We start from the raw sequence: 19,212 nt of genomic DNA, 5'->3' as shown, positions 1-19,212 counted from the left end.
CTTTAAAGGGACAGTTCACTTCTTTAAAGGGACAGTTCGCCGCTTTAAAGGGACAGTTCGCCTCTTTAAAAGGGACAGTTTGCCGCTTTAAAGGGACAGTTCGCTGCATTAAAAGGACAGTTCGCTGCATTAAAGGGACAGTTTGCCGCTTTAAAGGGACAGTTCGCCTCTTTAAAGGGACAGTTTGCCTCTTTAAAGGGACAGTTCGCTGCATTAAAGGGACAGTTCGCCTCTTTAAAGGGACAGTTCGCCGCTTTAAAGGGACAGTTCGCCGCTTTAAAGCCATGGTTGGTAATCCTGTTCAGAAACACAATTTGTAATACTGGGTGAAATGGTCTGTCTATCCTGAGAGAAATCTATACAAGATGTATTTAGAAAAAGGGACGAAAATAATCAGACCTCTGTGGCAGCTGCAGGACTGAGAAAAAGCTGACCAATCCGAGATCAGCGGGGTGCTGATCTCGGATTGGGGCGCTACAAAAAACCAATCAGATGCCTCTGCGCTTTCTGCCTACGCCCCCCTCTGTCGGCTCCCTCCTCCGCGTGAGTGGGACATGTCGGCAGAGTTCCAGCGTCAGATGCGCGTTCAAGTTTGTGGGGGAGTGGCTTTGGATGAAGCACTGACGGAATGGGGAGTGGGGGGTGGAGCTTAGAGGAGGGGCCACTTTCGAATCTTGCTAGCTCTCTTGCTAGCTCTCTAGGATTACCTACCATAGCTTTAAAGGGACAGTTCGCTGCTTTAAAGGGACAGTTCGCCTCTTTAAAGGGACAGTTCGCCGCTTTAAATTTTTAAATTTAAATGGCTTTGATGCCGTTTAGGCTTGAATGCTTCTTCTTTAGGCCTTACGAACCATTCCTGAGCAGCCATGATTGGTTGAGCGATACGCACACTTTGGCAGGCCCCTTCTAAATTTCTTCAGAAATTTTCTAGTTATTTTTCTTATTCTTCTGGAGTGGCTTAATGGCAGCTGTCTTTAATGACTTGGGAAAAATGCCTGATGCCAGTAAGCTGTTAACTATTCGTAGGAGATCACTTTCTACTGAGGTAAAAACAGTTTTTAAAAAGTCGGATGGTATTATGTCCAGAGAACAAGTTGCTGATTTCAGATGCCATACTGTTTCCTCTAGGATTTTTAAATCTACAATATTAAATTGTGACATAACGTCAGAGTTATTTCTAGGTTTTAGACACAGATTAGTTTTCTTGTTTGTCTATGTTGCGTGAATGTTTTGTCAAATCGTTTTGATTTTTGGCTTTGTACAGCTCATAGTGAATCTGAAGCTTTGTTTTCCTCCACTTACGTTCAGCTTTCCTGCATTCTCTTTTCAGGTTTTTGACCGTAGTGCTGTTTCGCCATTGGGTTTTTTGTTTGATCAAGGTGCTCTTGATTCTTATCGGTGCAACAGCTTCCATTACATTAAAAATTTTCAAGTTAAAATGATCCAGCATTCCTTCAACCGACTCTGCGCACATTGTTGGTAACATAGCTATGGCCTCCCTAAACTGAGCACTTGTTTTCTCATTGGTGTACCTCTTCTTAACTGAGAAGCTGGTTGTTTGAACATTCTGAGTAATATGTAAATCAAATAAAATACAAAAATGGTCAGACAAGGCCAAATCAATAACCACAACAGAAGAAATATCAACACCTTTAGAAATGAGCAGGTCCAAAATGTGACCTCGAAGGTGGGTAGGTTCTGTTACATGGTGCCACAAACCAAACATGTCCAGCACAGAAGAAAATTATTTGGCATTACCATCCGTCATATTATCTATGTGAATGTTAAAATCCCCGGTCAAAATAAAATGGTTAAAATCAGTCGAAATAACAGACAATAATTCAGAAAAATCATCAATAAAACTTGCACAGTATCCTGGAGATCTGTAAATGATTAAGAACAGGATTTTAGGAACACCCTTTAAAATAAAACTAAGATATTCAAAAGAAATGAATTCACCAAATGAGATCTCTTTACACTGGAATGTATCTTTAAATAAGGCACCCCCCCCCCCCCCCCCTTTCCTCCCATTTCGGCATTTATCCATAAAACTAAAGTTTGGGGGTGCTGCTTCATTAAGAACAGTAGCACTTGTGCTCTCTGTTAACCATGTTTCTGTCAGAAAAAGAAAATCTAAATTGTGTGAAAAAGGACCCTGAACACATCATGGCATGGTATCTTTGTTTTGAACAATGCAATCTTTGTATCTTTGTAGGTGATTTAATAAAAGGGTTAAAAATTACGGAAGCCCAGAGTGGACATGGTACGTATAAACTTTTTTTTGTTGGTTTTCTCGAGATAATGAGTTAATTTACCAATGGTTTTCGAGGCCACTTTTTCTCCCCAGTCCGCCCCTGTTTATATATGTTTTATGTGTTTGCAGTTTGTTTGTCTTGTAGAGATAACTTTCGTATCAGCCCGCGTCCTTTAAGGAGATGGCCGGCTCGACAGGCGTTTACACCTCAGTGATCCTGCTGATGGAGTCGACTTCATCAGTGACCAGCTGAAGGGACCAGGCCGTCTCCATGGTTACCCAATGATGCACGAGAGGTGCCGTTATAGTTTCGTCGAGATAACGAGATAAATAACTCCATATCTCGAGAAAAGGAAATGCTTGTCACACCAGCGGGATTTGCTTTGTGCTTTTTCACAAACGCTCCACATTCCATGTTTGATTCACAGGCTGCTTTATACACACTCTGTATCCGGGCTTTGTGCCTGTTGATGGGAAACATGCAACATCTTCAAGGTCACCAAAATAGGCAGAATCTATGGAGTAAGACCGCTGCCGAAAAGATGTATCCATGATTCAAACCATCCGTACTCGTAATGATAAAGTTGTACACAAAATTCTGCTGTCTTACACATGAGTCTGAGAAATTGTTCGGGTTAGGAATGTTTTTTTTATGTGAGTATGAATCTAAAAGCTGTGAGTGCAAAGTCTTGTGAATACCACTCTAATTTCTATGCTTTCTTTTTTTATGGATACAAAGAAGTTTCGATTGATGATCAGATTAGATGGTCAATCAATCAGATTGATGAAGGTGCACTTCTACACCTCCATCATCGAGTCCATCCTCACCTCATCCATCACCATCTGGTACGCTGCGGCCACCGCCAAGGACAAGAGCTGCAGCGTATCATCCACTCTGCGGAGAGGCGGATCGGCTGCAATCTGCCATCTCTCCAGCACCTGCCCGCCTCCAGGACGCTGAGGCGGGCATTTTATGACATTTTATGACACCAGCACAGGTCACCAGTCCATCACAGGGCCACACAGAGACAAACAAGACAAACAACCATGCATACTCACACTCATCTTAGGCTCAATTTACATTCACCAGTTAACCTAACTTGCATGTTTTAGTTGGATTGGAGGAAGCTGGAGTACCTGGAGAGAAGCCAAGCTTCCATTGTGCAGGGAGAACACGCACAGCTCACTGTGTGACATAAATTTCAAATTACTAAGGTATGCTTACAAACATTTAGATTAGATTCATACAACCACACTGTGATCCTACAATAGATGAATGGCTGCTCCAGTGTAGTTGTTGAAATAATTTATAATAAAATGTCATAAGGCGTGCATCAGATTGTGGCCGACCCCTCCCACCCCGGACACAAACTGTTGGAAGCACTCCCCATACGGTGGCCGGGACCCACCATTGCTGCAAATAAAAGTAACGCTGCAAACAAAAACAAACTCTACTGCAAATAAAAGAAACACAGCGGCAAAGAAAAGACACGCTGACGCTGCAAATAAAAGAGACGCTGCAAATAAAAGAGACTGCAGATAAAAAGAGCCACAACAGAAGTGGATAATCGGGGACTGCTTATGCCGATTCACCTGTGTGAGGTGAAGTAACTTAGAAGAAGAAACGAGGAGTAATCACTGGGAAACGAATGAGGAAGTAAGTGAAAATGTTAGTGTTTAATGTCGCTACATGTGCTTTTAATGTGTTATTTGGTTAGGCTTTGTAGCCCCAGGTTTAAAATTGAACTGGAGGATGCTAGTGTGTTGTTAGCTTCGGCTAACACGGAGACACCACTAACGAGAGGAGAATCGAGTTCGGTAACTTTACTCGAATATGCAGCAAAACACAGATATTATGTAGGCTACCACCACACGCTCTCACTCTAGAGCAGTGTCTACCCCAGACAAAAACAACTAACAAGTAACAACCATGGATGTATTATATGGTAACAACAGGTACTGTTGTATTTCAGCCATGCAGTGTGTTTAAATATGAAACCTGATTTAATATTTCTTTACTCTGAATTTCCTTGGACAGCTATCGTAGAGGATGAGTATTATTTGGCAGGGAAGATGATTGCTGTCTCCATTGTACAAGGCGGACCAGGTCCCAATTTTTTGTCACAGGATCTTGTCAACTACATTTCAGGGCAGACCAGTTTCAAGGCATCTGTAGGAGACATTACAGATGAGGAGATAGGGAAAGTCCTACAAGAGGTATGAGGATACTTGATAAAAGGGTGTGAAACTCTAGAATAAGAGTGAAGAGAGATTTTTGTCCACTTAAACCATTCTTTCTAATTATCCTTCTGGCATTACCATTTTTTTATAATTACTTATATTCATATTTGAAATGTGTGGTACTCTATTATCTCTTCTTTTAGATTCAGAATGCACCCTCATTGGAAATCCTTCAGGACTTGATGGTACAGAACAGCGCCATGTTGCAGACTGCTGGGTGCTTCAGGCATGTTAGGTCATGTGAAGAAAAAAAACAGATTGTAGAGGAGCACCTGAAGTGGTACATCATCCACAGGAACAGCACTGCAATCGAGAGCTAGGTTTCCGTATTTTATTGTTATCATTGAAATAATTATGAAAAAATGTGTTGCTGTTGTCCCATTTTCTTGCTTACTTCTACACGATATGCATGTAACTTCACATGAATATTTTAATTGTATTTTAGATTCAAGGCTGGACTTGAAAGTCTGCCGTTTCTGACAGCTCTGCAGCAGCATCCAACGGTCTTAAGCCCTGCTCTCTGTCATGCCGATGTGAAGCTGTCTGCTGCAGAGATGGAAAAACTGTTCCAGCCTGAACTTAGTCAACAGGGAAGCAACAGGAGGGCTCAGGAAGAGAAAGCTATGACTTACTGGGCAGACTATCTTCTCCATTGTGAAGGTTACTCAATTTGCTCGTCTGATTTTATACACACAAATTATGAAAAGTTCCAGTGTTGATGTAGATAGTATTTACTGTCAATTGATTTCAATGCTCTCTAATTTTAGAAGATGCCAGCTCTGTGACCTCGGAGGAGGTGTTAATGTTCGCTGCAGGTGTGCAGTGTGTGCCTCCTGCTGGCATGAGTCCTCTGCCACGTCTTCAATTCCTATGTTCTACAACATCAACATTCCCAATGGCGAATACCTGTGCCAACATTTTAAAGCTTCCTCTTTTGGACACTTATAGTGCCTTCAAAGCCAACATGGACTTTGGCATCAAGAATTCCCCCGGCTTTGGGTGGTTTTAGACCCAGAAATTTACCTGTGGTAAAAGTTAATGGTGCCACACAGTCTCACTCACTAGTGTAGTTTTAATGCAGTGAGTAAGAGAGATGTGAGTGTTTCTATTTTTCATGGCAGATTTGTGATATTTGTTATATTTTTTATGGCAGTTATGTTATATATTACGTTGCATATTCAAACGTAAGTTGCACTGCAACATTTTTTTTTAAATATTTTTGTTTTGTATTGCAAATACATGGTATACAACACCACACATTTCTTATTGTATCATTATTTGATATCAGGAACGTGCTTGCAGCTTAAGCTTGCTTCTATAATAAAAAATGCCAAACTTCAGACTGTTCTTTTTTTTTCAAAGATTTCTTTTCAGGCATGGACAACTTTATTAGAGACAGGAAAATACATGAGAGAGAGGAAAATGACATATGGCAAATACTACACATAAAAAGGTTTGTTTTGGTGTTGTTACAGCACAAATATGTCCCTAAAGGTTTTACAGACCAGCCATGAATTTCAGGGTGATGTAGTTCTCTACAGCTGATTCCCACTGCAGAGTAGCTCTTAAGGCTGATTCATACTCGGCGCGACCTCGCTCATACTAGCTGGTCGCAAATGGCGCAAACGGTCACGTGTCCCAAAATTCCGACACGCCCCCCTTCGCAAGCTAGAAAATCCTCGCGCGGCGCAAGGGCGCGCACACAACTTTTTTTCTGACTTCACGCGCGCTCAACCGGAAACAGCTGACCAAGAAAAAGAAAAAATGAACACTGCAGAGACCACGGTGACCGAGAGGATGCGCCTCTACAAACATCTGTACGACACGTCTATGAAGTTACACTGGGACAACGTTTGACAAAGTTCGTCTTGTTGCAAAGGACGAACATTCCACCTTCTCTTCTGTTTTTGCCGCAGCCGCTTAGCTCTGAGATACATATACAGTTCTACACCCAGAGTAAATTTATTCCTCATCAGATGTGCCAGCCTCTGCTGACGTGACACCACAGGTGGCATTGTGTATGCTTTCTTCCTATGCTTTTCAGCTTGTTTCCTCAACAGTGACGCTCGCTGGTCTGGAGAGAACTGCAAATGTGACGCATACTCGGCGCAAACTGCGCTTATGAGCTGAAGGAACTGTGAAGGGGCTGGCGCTTTCGATGACGTCATTAATGGTTCTCGAGCCAGAACAGTTGCGCGTTTGCGCCGAGTATGAATCAGCCTTTAGACCACTCTGTCGTTGCAGTTCTCCAAAGAGAGTTTCATGCTCATCCCCACTAGGAGTTGCTGGCACTAGTGTGATGCTGGTAATGTGGTTCAGGGTTTGGGCAGATGCTGGGAAACCGCAATTGCTCCCATCAAACCTAGGAACAAGAACAGAAAATTGTTCACTGTAGTTTTCCTGTTAAGTTTTAGCATCATGGTCATTCCAATTATCTCCAGAGTTTCTTACAGGACAAGGATGCAGAGACCCAAAGACAAGCTATGATCTTGGGTTAAACTAAGTGTCAAATATTAGAGAAAGCACTACACATGAGGGTAGCCTACATAATATCTGTGTTTTGCTGCATATTCGAGTAAAGTTACCGAACTCGATTCTCCTCTCGTTAGCGGTCTCTCCGTGTTAGCCGAAGCTAACAACACACTAGCATCCTCCAGTTCAATTTTAAACCTGGGGCTACAAAGCCTAACCAAATAACACATTAAAAGCACACGTAGCGACATTAAACACGAACATTTTCACTTACTTTCTCATTCGTTTCCCAGTGATTACTCCTCGTTTCTTCTTCTAAGTTACTTCTCCTCACACAGGTGAATCGGCAAAAACAGTCCCCGATTACCCACTTCCGTTGTGGCTCTTTTTACTTGCAGCCTCTCTTTTATTTGCAGTAGAGTTTGTTTTTGTTTGCAGCTTTACTTTTATTTGCAGCAATGGCGGGTCCACCGTAGGAAAACAGTGATTTGCGAGTTTCTCAAAACAATTCCCTTCTCAACTACGCTATTTACTTTATCAATAGAGTCCAAAAACCAAACTACCGCATTATTCATTCTAGATGCTGCCGTCACGCTTTCACATCCAACAACTTCTCCAACAGCCAAACCACACTCCTCAACCGAAAAATCCACGCCGACTGGTATTTTAATTCCATGTCGACGGGAAAGGCTCCGAAAGCCTTCAGAACCATAACTTCTTCCAACCATCGCACCCAGCTAAAAAGCTAGGTGCTGCCGAAAAAGACACTAAAGAAACACCAGTGAAACCAAACTATGTTAAAGTGTGAAAAACAAAGAGAAACACCGCTGTAAAGAGTGAAGTTCAAACCTTTAGCAATCCTCATATTCGTTCTCCTCTCCACACATGCAGCAGATGCTCACGCATGCGCACGCGAAAGAAAGAAAGAAAAAGAGAGAGAAAGAAAAAAAGAGAGAAAAAATAGAGAGAGAGAAAAGAAAAGGAAAAATAGAGAGAGAGAGAGCAATACTTCATGTCACTACTGTGAATATCTCATCTATTTATGGTCAGACTATGTGCATACAATGTGTAATTAACACAATTAGTGCAATATGGGCAATAACTCAACCATAGTGCTATAACTTATTTTAATTAACTCTCTTTACTTTGTATATCTTGTATAGCCTATATTCTTCTTTTACACTTTGTTTTAGATTATTCTATATTAATTATATTTTAATGATATATTTTATTAATTATTCTATATTATACTGTATTTTACTGTATTGTATCCTATGTGTGTGTTTGGAGCTACTGGGGACTTGAATTTCCCTGAGGGAGTCATCCCAAGGGATAAATAAAGTTCAGTCATGGTACAAATAAACGGGAAATATTTACGTTTTTATTTTCAAAAATAAATATGGACTTCGTCTGTAGTGTGATAATTAGCTTACTACTTTGATGTTTATAATAACCTAAACGTTTGAGAATTAAGCAAGTTATGTCTTGAATGTTTCACCATCAACACAAGCCATTCTATACATATCTATGGCTGAGAGGCTGCTGCAGCTTAATAACTTCTAATCAGTCCAGCAGGGGGCAGTAATGCTCCTCACACAGCTGGAAGTCATGAGTGGAAATGGTCTCTGAGTTAATAACAGATGTGGAGCAACAACTGGAGGAAAAAGAGAAATAAATCAAATATAAAGGAAACAAAGGAGGAGAAAGAAACTCTTTATCTGTATTATAAAACAGATGTGGAGCAACAACTGGAGGAAACAGAAAGGGAAATGGAAGCAGCGAATGAACGATTAAAAGAGCTCGAGCAACAACTGCGGCAGACAAAAGAGGAAAAAGAAAAGGACAACTTAGACTGCAAGAAAAAGATTCTGGAGGGCCGTGGAGGAGCACGTGGGCCTGCTCGGGGAAGGGATCTGGAGGCGCACGCTGGTGCTTTTCACGTGGGGGGAAACTTTTGGAGAGAGTGCCGAGCAGCACATCCTGAGGAACGGGGAGCTGATGGCGCTCATTCAGAGGTGTGGGGGCAGGTACCACGTGCTGACCAGCAAAAGAAACAACGCCGTGACCGAAGGCTTGTTTGAGAAGATGGAGGACATAGCTGCTCTGAACAGCCGGATGTCGGTGTAGAGACTGAATTCAACATGTAAAAACTGTGCATTTCCTTTGTTTATGTGAATATATTTGAGTAAATGAGGCAGATGTCGTCATTTCTTCAACACATATCAGAGTTTATCTTGTTTTTCCTCTTCTTTGGGCGTCATGTGTAAAACAGGAAGGGCACTGAGTAGTAAACCGGTGCAAAATACACAAACTTTAAAGTATTTAAAGTACTAATAAAAAAGTGTAATATCTACAGAACTTGAGAATCATGCTCATGTCACACTTTGAGCTTTTTTTTTCATTAAAACTCTTTTAATCTTTGCAATATTACAACTTATTTGGAATTGATTTAAAAAAAAGATTTTAAATTAAAGTTATTTATTTAAAATGTTGTTGAATATATTTTTGTACGTTTAAAAACTGTATTTTCATAATCATATCTTTGTAACAGTGCACCGAAAGCTTATTTTTTAAATATATCCTAAAGTTTTTGCATATTCATATTGGATTTTAACGTAATTTTAAGGGCATTTTTTACATTTTAGCAAGTAAACTAATAACAAAGTAAAGTGATAAGTTGCATTTAATACTCATTTTTATTAATAGAAATGTGCAAAAAGTGTGATGCGTATTATTGATAAGATAACAGCATATTAATGGTATGTAGTCTAAATTTTTAGCATCTATATAAAGCAAAGTCAGTATATTTAATTTTACTGCTTCATCCTGTAAATGTTTATATACACATGTACTGAGGAGTACTTTAAGTTGTTCCACTTCAGCACAAAAATGTACAATAAAAACACTTCAAATTCACATTTTCTACAGTTTAATTACAAATAAAACATACTCAGTGTAAAACTGGTTGTTCCTAAATAGTAAAGTTAACTAATCATCACCATTAAAGCAATACAATGTAACTTCTCAAAAAGCCCATTATGGAGCTCCCCCTACAGGCTTGGAGGTAATGTACGGTTACACTGTCGTAAATACAACACCCTTTCGCTTTCACGTTTCACGTTTGTTGACGAACCCGCGAGGAGTCAGAAGGTACAAGCTATGCCGACCAGTGGTGTAGTCTACCTTTTTGAGGTGGGTATACTGTATAGTTGGCCAGTCATAGGCCCGTGGTACCAAACTAGGGGTCGGGACTCGGGACCCCTCGGGACCCCTCGGGACCCCTCGGGACCAATAGTAGCCCCTTAATGCACGCCGTACCTCCAGTGGCGCGCTGCAATAGTCATTGAAAAGTTAAGTACCATAGTACTACAATACTATGACATAACACAGGGCTTTTAATAATGCACTACGACTTGGTCATTGCCATTCTGGTAACGGCACATTTATAATGCTGTCTTAACGTGTTAAGGGACAAACATGTTTGTGGGGTCGCAGCTTTGCACTTACCTGCCCCTTGCATGCATGAGGGACAGCATAAACTCACTTTGATTGTGTGGACTGTGTGCTGTGTATCTCAGTGGCAATGGGACTCCCTGTGGCACTTAATCTTTGTACTCATCCCTCATAGAGCGAGGCCTAACAGAGTGATTGTTTTAAAGCAGCAGAACACCATCACATCTTGAGACAGGTTGTTTTATATATATATATATATATATATATATATATATATATATATATATAAATATATATATATATATATATATATATATATACACAAGGGCTTTCAGAATTAATTAATTGTAATATATATATGTGTATTACATTCATGTAATATACGGTACATAAAAAAAATATATATACACACACATCCATTTTAGTTTTCCACCTTCCACTCCTATAGGGGGCGCTGTTGTGCGTTAGAGAATCACCGCTTTCAACTAATACAAAGAAGAAGAGTTTCTATGGGACGTTATTGTCAAACAACTGATGGGGAATCCCTGGGAGATTGACTGACTGCCGCAATTTCCGAATGAATGCTATTCTGAAGTGTTGTCGTTGTATTGTTACATTATAACAAGGCTTCCATGAGAAGTGGTAGTTGATGAAACGTGGCTGTGCTATTTTAAATATTGAAAAGCGAATTTTAAGTGGGTATACGGAGCATTTTAGGTAGGTATACGGAAATCCCCCAAAAAAAGAGGTGGGTATACGCCGTATACCTGCGTTCAACGTAGACTACACCACTGATGCCGACCGAGAATGTAAGAATAATCAATGTAATGTACCTGGGAGCGTGAGAGGGTCTATTTGTTTTTGCGGTAGGTGTGCCAGAAAGCAAGTCGAAGTACTTCCGCTCAGTTCCCAGGCCGGTCCAGCAAAGTTACATAGTGCAGTTTTTCCAACTCAGACCCCCGAAGGGCATAGGAGACAGGCCAATCGTAATATTAAAACTCATTCTAGCCGCACAATTTTTTTCAAGCTGTTATTTTAAGGTAGAAAGGTTACCGCCATGAGGGGGCAATCAAGCTCGAAGCCACACCCACTGCCAACAAAAGCCAGGCAGAGTCTCTGTGGCGCAATCGGTTAGCGCGTTCGGCTGTTAACCCTCTAACCGCCAAAGTCGCAGAATTGCGACATGACGTCAGCATAAACAAAACAGTCTGTAGATAAACTAAACGGGCTTTAAGGTGTTCAGTCCTCCTACCACTAGTTGGCAAACATGTTACCCTTTCAAACAAGACCAAGCTCAAGTCATTTTGTAGTCATTTTGTAGTTCACAGTGTTTTTATAAGGCAGTGCAAAAAAGCCGCGCGAGCTCAGACGGAAGCAGTTATTCAGAGCTTTTCTGTAGAGACGTGCGAGTCGAATTTTTATTGTCCGCGAACTATTAGTGAGTTTTTAACACCATGGCTTGTAAGAAGTTGAACCGTGCGGAAGTATTGAGCATGCTATTTGCCGATTCCGACTCCGAAGGAGAGTTTTTACCTCGTGAGGAGGAGGATCGGACGAGCGCTCATGCTTCCCACCGTGAAACTTCCGAAGGCAATGGTGCCGGCATGCGAAGCGAGGCTGTTCTCCAAGCACACACATAAACTTCAACTCATTCGGTGTCGTTATCCAACCTCAATGGAGTGGGTGGTAGTGGGGAACGCGGTCGCAGTGTCCGTGTTGGTCGAGGAATCGGGGGTGGGAGAAGTGGGTCTGGTATCTTTAGCATGCGCTCTCTCCATCCAGCCCCCGGTGCCGCGGCGCGCCTATCCGCCAGCGCAATGATCCTGACATTTTACCACTTGTTTTATTATTGTATTCCTCATTCCTGATCATTATGAATAAGGTTGAACAGGTTAAAAAAAAAAAAAATCAATTCAATGTCTTCCACTTCTTGCATGTGTTTTCCTACCCTATGGTAGCCTAATGATGACAGTATTTTACCACTTTCTCCTGTTTTATTGTTGGTTTCCTCCTTATGAATGATGGTAAAAGACAGAAAAATGAAAATAAGTTCAAACATCAAGTTAATATCCACCATTTCCTGAAAAAATATAGGCAACTTTTCGCATGCGTTTTCCTACTATATGGTAATGATGATATAGTAATATTTTACTAAATTATTCTGTTTTATTGTTGCTTTCCTGTTCCCTGATCATTATAGATGATGATAAATAGACAAAAAGAAAAAAAAAGTTTTAAAAAAACAAGTTCACAATCACTCAATTCCAATATTTCCTGAACATAATGAGATTCAAAATGGCTGCCACCTGATGATGTCATAATATGCAAATTAGATCAATAATTTCATACCCCACATAAACTATGGATCATGGGCAACATTTTTCTAATGTACAGTAGGCATCTATCTTTAACCCCCTTTCAGCCACCAGCTTTTGAAATATTAATGTCAAAATCCAGTATTTTCAAAAAAAAATCTTGGCGCCTAAAGGGTTAACCGAAAGGTTGGTGGTTCAAGCCCACCCAGGGACGTTCTGACTTATGCGTATTACGGGAGTTAACGCAAACATTCTGTCGCCAAAACGCTCTCCTTATGCATTATACACGCTCCTTGGCAAAATATTTCTCCAAGGGTGACCTGTTAAGTGCAGTGTAATGCATGACTCAACCTGGAGGCTCCTCTATCTTTTGTCAAAATTGCACAAGCAAAGTGAAAAAACAACCTTTTTGTCATATTGCTATGAAAGTCACACACAAACAAGAAAAAATTCAAAAAGGCTGAGAGACCAAATGAGGGCACTTGGGAAAAAATTTTGACATTAAATTTCTTTAACAAGTCAGACCAGGAAGTTAATGACTACTTGTTGTGTGCTACTTTACTTGTTACCTACACAGCAGATATCAACCTTATGACAAACATAAAGAAATCGAACACACACTGTAATGAAGGGATGAGAGGTGGTAATGATCGCGGCCACGCCCACAGACAGCTACAGCAAGTCTCTGTGGCGCAATCGGCCAGCGCGTTCGGCTGTTAACCGAAAGGTTGGTGGTTTGAGCCCACCCAGGGATGAGTGTGTATACCAAAAAACCCACTGGTCAGCAACCAGTTGTAGGTTGGGTAGCAAATCGATAGCTGTAATGGGTAACTGAACCCACAAGTTATCCTTCAAATCATTTGGTTGACAAGAGTTAAAGTGATAGTTATGAGTAGATTCACCCTAGGGTCATTTGAACCGTGACATCCAGCCAAGTAGTCCACCCGACGTTTTTTCGATATTGGCTGAACATCAGCTGAATTACTGAGTTATCCCGAACAGCTTAGTACAAGCGCTGATGGAACCTGGCAGTATCTCCAAAATTACCACACTAAAATTACATGCCATGACACCAAACTTCTACAGTAGTACAAATATGGTCTGTACTCACAAAACGATGCATTTGGAAGTTTGAAAATAGTCCAGGAGTTTATTATTATCAACACAAGCCTGATAGCTTTTCTGCTGCTAAAGCTGCGTCGACGTCACTTCCTTGATCTGGGAGCTTCAAAGTAAGATGAGGGTTGATCTACTACTGTAGACAACAAAGTATATGCTATATTCTACATGTTTTTTAATGAATTTTTATGTTGTAGAGTTGTGAAATTATTTTATCAATGGAGAAATTGAGCAGCCTTGCTTTGTTGTCTACAGTAGTAGATCAACCCTCATCTTACTTTGAAGCTCCCAGCTCCCAGAAGTGACGTCGACGCAGCTTTAGCAGCAGAAAAGCTATCAAGCTTGTGTTGATAATAATAAACTCCTGGACTATTTTCAAACTTCCAAATGCATCGTTTTGTGAGTAGAGACCATATTTGTACTACTGTAGAAGTTTGGTGTCATGGCATGTGGTTTTAGTGTGGTAATTTTGGAGATACTGCCGGGATCCATTAACCCTTGTACGAAGCTATTCGGGATAACTCAGTAACTCAGCTGATATTCAGCCAATATCGAAAAAACTGCGGGTGGGCTACTTGGCTGGATATCACGGTTCAAATGACCCCAGGTTGAATCTACTCCGGAGTATCGCTTTAACAAGAACCCGGCAACAGCAACAGTTGGATTTGATGTATTCTGTGATCATCAACGAGGTGGATTACTAGACGCAAAGACACAGACCAAGTAGCATGTATACCTTCGCCTTGATGTCCTAAATTCTTGTGTCATGTTTGTGTCACATAAAACTGACATCACAGGACTTTTGGACCTCCTTGCAATAACGACCCCACCCACATTCAGGTGGTTGTGAGTAAGTACGAGTGGAAAAGAGCTTAATGTAGCAGGAGAACTGCACCATCGCACATCAGAATTGTGTATGTTAATGGGAGGAACTGAAGGCCCGTCTTCAGAGATAAATGCCCTTTTTCACCATGGCCTGACATGGCTTTCTTCACGGTCTTCTAATAAGCAAGTAAGATTTAAGCAAGAAATTAGTGTCAGGAGTGGGATTTGAACCCACGCCTCCTTTTGGAGACCAGAAGTCCCTGTCCCAAGGAAGGAATGAAGCCTTGAGTCTGGTGCCTTAGACTGCTCGACCATCCTGACACCATTACTTCCCTGACTGTGTAAAATATGACAAACGTGAACCAAAATGCAAAACGCTACTCCACTTGACTATATTCAACTCAGGTTTTAGGGTTTTCAATGAGGTAGTAACAGCTGGTAGCAGCTACATTTTGAGCACCTACACGGCAGGGATTCGAGTTGAGTCCAGCCGAAAATGTGAGGTCTACAGACTGCAGGCCACTGATTGGCCAGGGAGTGATGTCACTGGATGAGTAATGAAAGGAAGAGAGGGCCAGAGGCCATGGGTTGTTATTCAGATTTTCATTCTTTTGCTTTAAAGTGAATAATCATACTTGAGCAAAAAGGGAATACAGAAATGATATGAGCCCAAAGAAAGGTAAACGTTATGCTCTTACGCAAGTTTGAATGTTTTTTACTCATATTGTGCATTACAGGAGGTTTGTGATCATTCAAAGAGGCGCCACTGAGGACGCTGTGATGGTGGTAACAGATTTGAACTTTGACTTTAAGTGCTGGATCAAACATCTGTTGATTATTAAAAGTGCTATGCCCAACGTGGGGCTCGAACCCACGACCCTGAGATTAAGAGTCTCATGCTCTACCGACTGAGCTAGCCGGGCTATTCATATGTTATAAAACATGCCTTCCGAAAAAAAAGAAGAGATATAACAAGCCAAAGTCAACTTTCAGAGATTTCGAATGACATCGGAACACATTCCTCCCTTTTCAACCTCTACCTACTCCACTCGACTGGATCCCACTCAGCTGTTAGGGTTTCCCAAGAGGTAATACCACCTGGCACAAGGTGGTACATTTTTAGCACCTACTCGGTCGGGGTCGAGTTGAGTCCAGCCGAAAATGTGACATTTACAGACTTTAGGCAACTGATTGGCCAGGAAGTGATGTCACTGGATGAGTCATGAAAGCCACTCCTTGACAAGAACCCGGCAACAGCAACAGTTGGATTTGATGTATTCTGTGATCATCAACGAGGTGGATTACTAGACGCAAAGACACAGACAAAGTAGCATGTATACCTTCACCTTGATGTCCTAAATTGTTGTGTCATGTTTTGTCCAATAAAAGTGACAACACAGGACTTTCGGACCTCCTTGCTATAACGACCCCACCCACATTGAGGTGGTTGTGAGTAAGTACGAGTGGAAAAGAGCTTAATGTAGCAGGAGAACTGCACCATCGCACATCAGAATTGTGTATGTTAATGGGAGGAACTGAAGGCCCGTCTTCAGAGATAAATGCCTTTTTTCACCATGGCCTGACATGGCTTTCTTCACGGTCTTCTAATAAGCAAGTAAGATTCAAGCAAGAAATTAGTGTCAGGAGTGGGATTTGAACCCACGCCTCCTTTTGGAGACCAGAAGTCCCTGTGCTAAGGAAGGAATGAAGCCTTGAGTCTGGCGCCGTAGACCGCTCGGCCATCCTGACACCATTTCTTTCCTGCCTGTGTAAAATATAAGAAACATGAACCAAAATGCAAAACACTTCTCCACTTGACTATATTCGACTCAGGTTTTAGGGTTTTCCATGAGGTAGTTACAGCTGGTAGCAGCTACATTTTTAGCACCTACACGGCAGGGATTCGAGTTGAGTCCAGCCGAAAATGTGACGTCTACAGACTGCAGGCCACTGATTGGCCAGGGAGTGATGTCAGTGGATGAGTAATGAAAGCCAGAGAGGGCATGAGGCCATGGGTCGTTATTCAGATTTTCCTTCTTTTGTTTTAAAGTGAATGATCATACTTGAGCAAAAAGGAAATACAGAAATGACATGAGCCCAAAGAAAGGTCAAAGTAATGCTCTTACGCAAGTTTGAATGTTTTTTATTCATATTGTGCATTACAGGAGGTTTGTGATCATTCAAAGAGGCGCCACTGAGGACGCTGTGATGGTGGTAAAAGAGCTAAACTTTGACTTTAAGTGCTGGATCAAACATCTGTTGATTATTAACGTGGGGCTTGAACCCACTACCCTGAGATTAAGAGTTGCATGCTCTACCTACTGAGCTAAAGCTTGTGCACAATCGCTTGTATAAGGGGGGGAAGAAGTGGGAAGAAAGGGGAAGTAGAAGAGAAAAAAAGAAAAGAAAAATGACAAAATCGCAGGTTCGAATCCCGTTTGGAACATGCATCAATTCATGCAAACTCTAACAAAGTGCTGTAAATCTAACAAATATAGCTTTAAAACTGATACAAATACAATTGGTAAGAATAATAATGCAATTTGTTGCAATAAGAACAATACAGAGAAGAATATTAAACCACCACACACCTAATACTGCTTATATTTCTTACATTATAAATTTTTTTTCTGTTAATAACTTCTCACAAACTGTCTGCAATATAAGTCTGTCCCTTTCTTGTAGTTTTAATGTTGTATAAGATTGATAAAATTAAGAAAATTAATTGTATTAATTGAATTGTAATTTTTTATGTTTTATTTCAAGAATATTGATAAAAATAAGAATGTTATATTACTATTACTACTCCTGCTTATAATAATTAACATTTATATCAAAGAAATGTTTCTGAGATTCAGTTCTCACAGCCTGTGGATCTATCAGCAATACCATTATTTCCCTTTATTGTAAATTTCATATTTGTGTGAGTTTACAAAGGTTTTCCATAGGTGTGCTAGGAAAAAACAAAGGATACTGCTGTAGAAATAAAGTTATTTTTATTTATATTTACAAAAACACTGACAAACATACACACACACACAGACACGCATGCACACACGCACACACACACACACACACACACACACACACACACACACACACACACAATAACAGTCAATGAAAAGAATGAGTAAATTATTTATTTTTTTTGCCCTCTTCCTCTTCATCTCCTCCATCCACTGGTCAAGTGGCACAACAGCTGTCTGTGGGCAGTAAATGTGGCCATAATACTGGCTGTGGCCAGTATCTTTGTTGCGGGGCTGGTGGCACAGACAACACTTGTTTTTCTCCACAGTGCGGACATAGGGCTTACGAGCAAGTGGTGGAGAGGGAATGGGTCCAGCAGGAGCAATCTGCCGGACAGCAGGAACTGGAGTTGGACACACAAAAACAAATGGGCCAGAGGAAGGACTGGGGTTGGGGATGACAGGTGAAGGAGCAGAAAGGTGTGAAGGTGTTTGGATCATGGTGGGACATGCAGGCCTGGGGTTGCGGACAACAGGTACGGGAGCGGGATCAGCAGGGAACAGCTGCCTTGGCTGGAAAGCCTTGGGACGAACTCCAGACTTGCGTTTGTCCACTGCCTTTCCCACTGTGCTCTCTGGAAGATGGTAGTGGTGTTGGGGACGAAGCTGTGGGGGTGCTGCAGTGGGACGAATCTGTCCTGGGGGAAGGGGTTGACCAGCAACAGGAATGGGGCCAGGCAAGTTCACTCCCTGCAGCAGGATGGCACATTCCTGCCCCTTCAGCCGCCTGTTGTGCCACTGGATCAAAGTTGTTTGATTGACCTCAAACAATTGAAGGGTTGTGTTCTCCATAACAGTCCCATTGCCCAGAACCAGCTGGCGGATCTTGCTGTAGTCCCTAAGAATTAGGGTCCACCTTGTTACAGCCTAATGTCCCATTTTTTTGGGGCTCCTGTGAATATCGCACATTTTAATAAAGATGGACTCTACCAGACCAGACGGCAACTGTCGGCCACTGGGCAGGGGATCCTGTTGACCCCAGGACACAACGGGTCATGCTGTCAACACCAGGCGTGAATTCAGGTTTGGGTTTTGTGCATGGGCTGCACGGTGGTGTAGTGGTTAGCACTGTCGCCTCACAGCAAGAAGGTTCCAGGTTCAACTCCCAGCTGGGACCTTTCTGTGTGGAGTTTGCATGTTCTCCCTGTGAATGCATGGGTTCTCTCTGGGTACTCCGGCTTCCTCCCACTGTCCAAAAACCATGCATGTTAGGTTCATTGGTGACTCTAAATTGTCCTTGTGAGCGTGTGTGGTTGTTTGTCTCTATGTGGCCCTGCGATGGACTGGCGGCCTGTCCAGGGTGTACCCCGCCTCTTGCCCATTGACTGCTGGGATAGGCTCCAGCCCCCCTGCGACCCGACCGATGGATTCAGCGGTATAGATAATGGATGGATGGATGGGTTTTGAGCACCTGAAGCGCCCTGTCGTAAAGCGTACCTGGTGCCGCGCAGCGTACGCCACTCTCCGCTGGTCATATGGCAGTAGGTTTTGCCATAGGCCAATTATA

At 41.8% G+C, this 19,212-nt stretch overlaps 3 non-coding genes across 3 annotated transcripts; all 3 read right to left on the bottom strand.

Annotated features, from left to right (window-relative positions):
* Positions 1–14,889: 14,889 nt before the first annotated feature.
* trnal-caa (transfer RNA leucine (anticodon CAA)) lies at positions 14,890–15,000 on the bottom strand. Its single transcript has 2 exons — positions 14,963–15,000; positions 14,890–14,935 (listed from the first exon to the last, which is right to left on the bottom strand). It is a non-coding gene; the product is annotated as a tRNA-Leu (tRNA).
* A 529-nt stretch (positions 15,001–15,529) lies between these two features.
* Positions 15,530–15,602, bottom strand: trnak-cuu (transfer RNA lysine (anticodon CUU)). The gene has a single exon. It is a non-coding gene; the product is annotated as a tRNA-Lys (tRNA).
* Positions 15,603–16,317: 715 nt separating this feature from the next.
* trnal-caa (transfer RNA leucine (anticodon CAA)) lies at positions 16,318–16,428 on the bottom strand. The gene is made up of 2 exons: positions 16,391–16,428; positions 16,318–16,363 (listed from the first exon to the last, which is right to left on the bottom strand). It is a non-coding gene; the product is annotated as a tRNA-Leu (tRNA).
* Positions 16,429–19,212: the final 2,784 nt, after the last annotated feature.

The sequence above is a fragment of the Odontesthes bonariensis genome, chromosome 8, assembly GCF_027942865.1.
Source record: "Odontesthes bonariensis isolate fOdoBon6 chromosome 8, fOdoBon6.hap1, whole genome shotgun sequence".
NCBI lineage: Eukaryota > Metazoa > Chordata > Actinopteri > Atheriniformes > Atherinopsidae > Odontesthes > Odontesthes bonariensis.
Note: the sequence above shows the minus strand (reverse complement) of the source record. Positions and strands in the feature narration are given on the sequence as shown.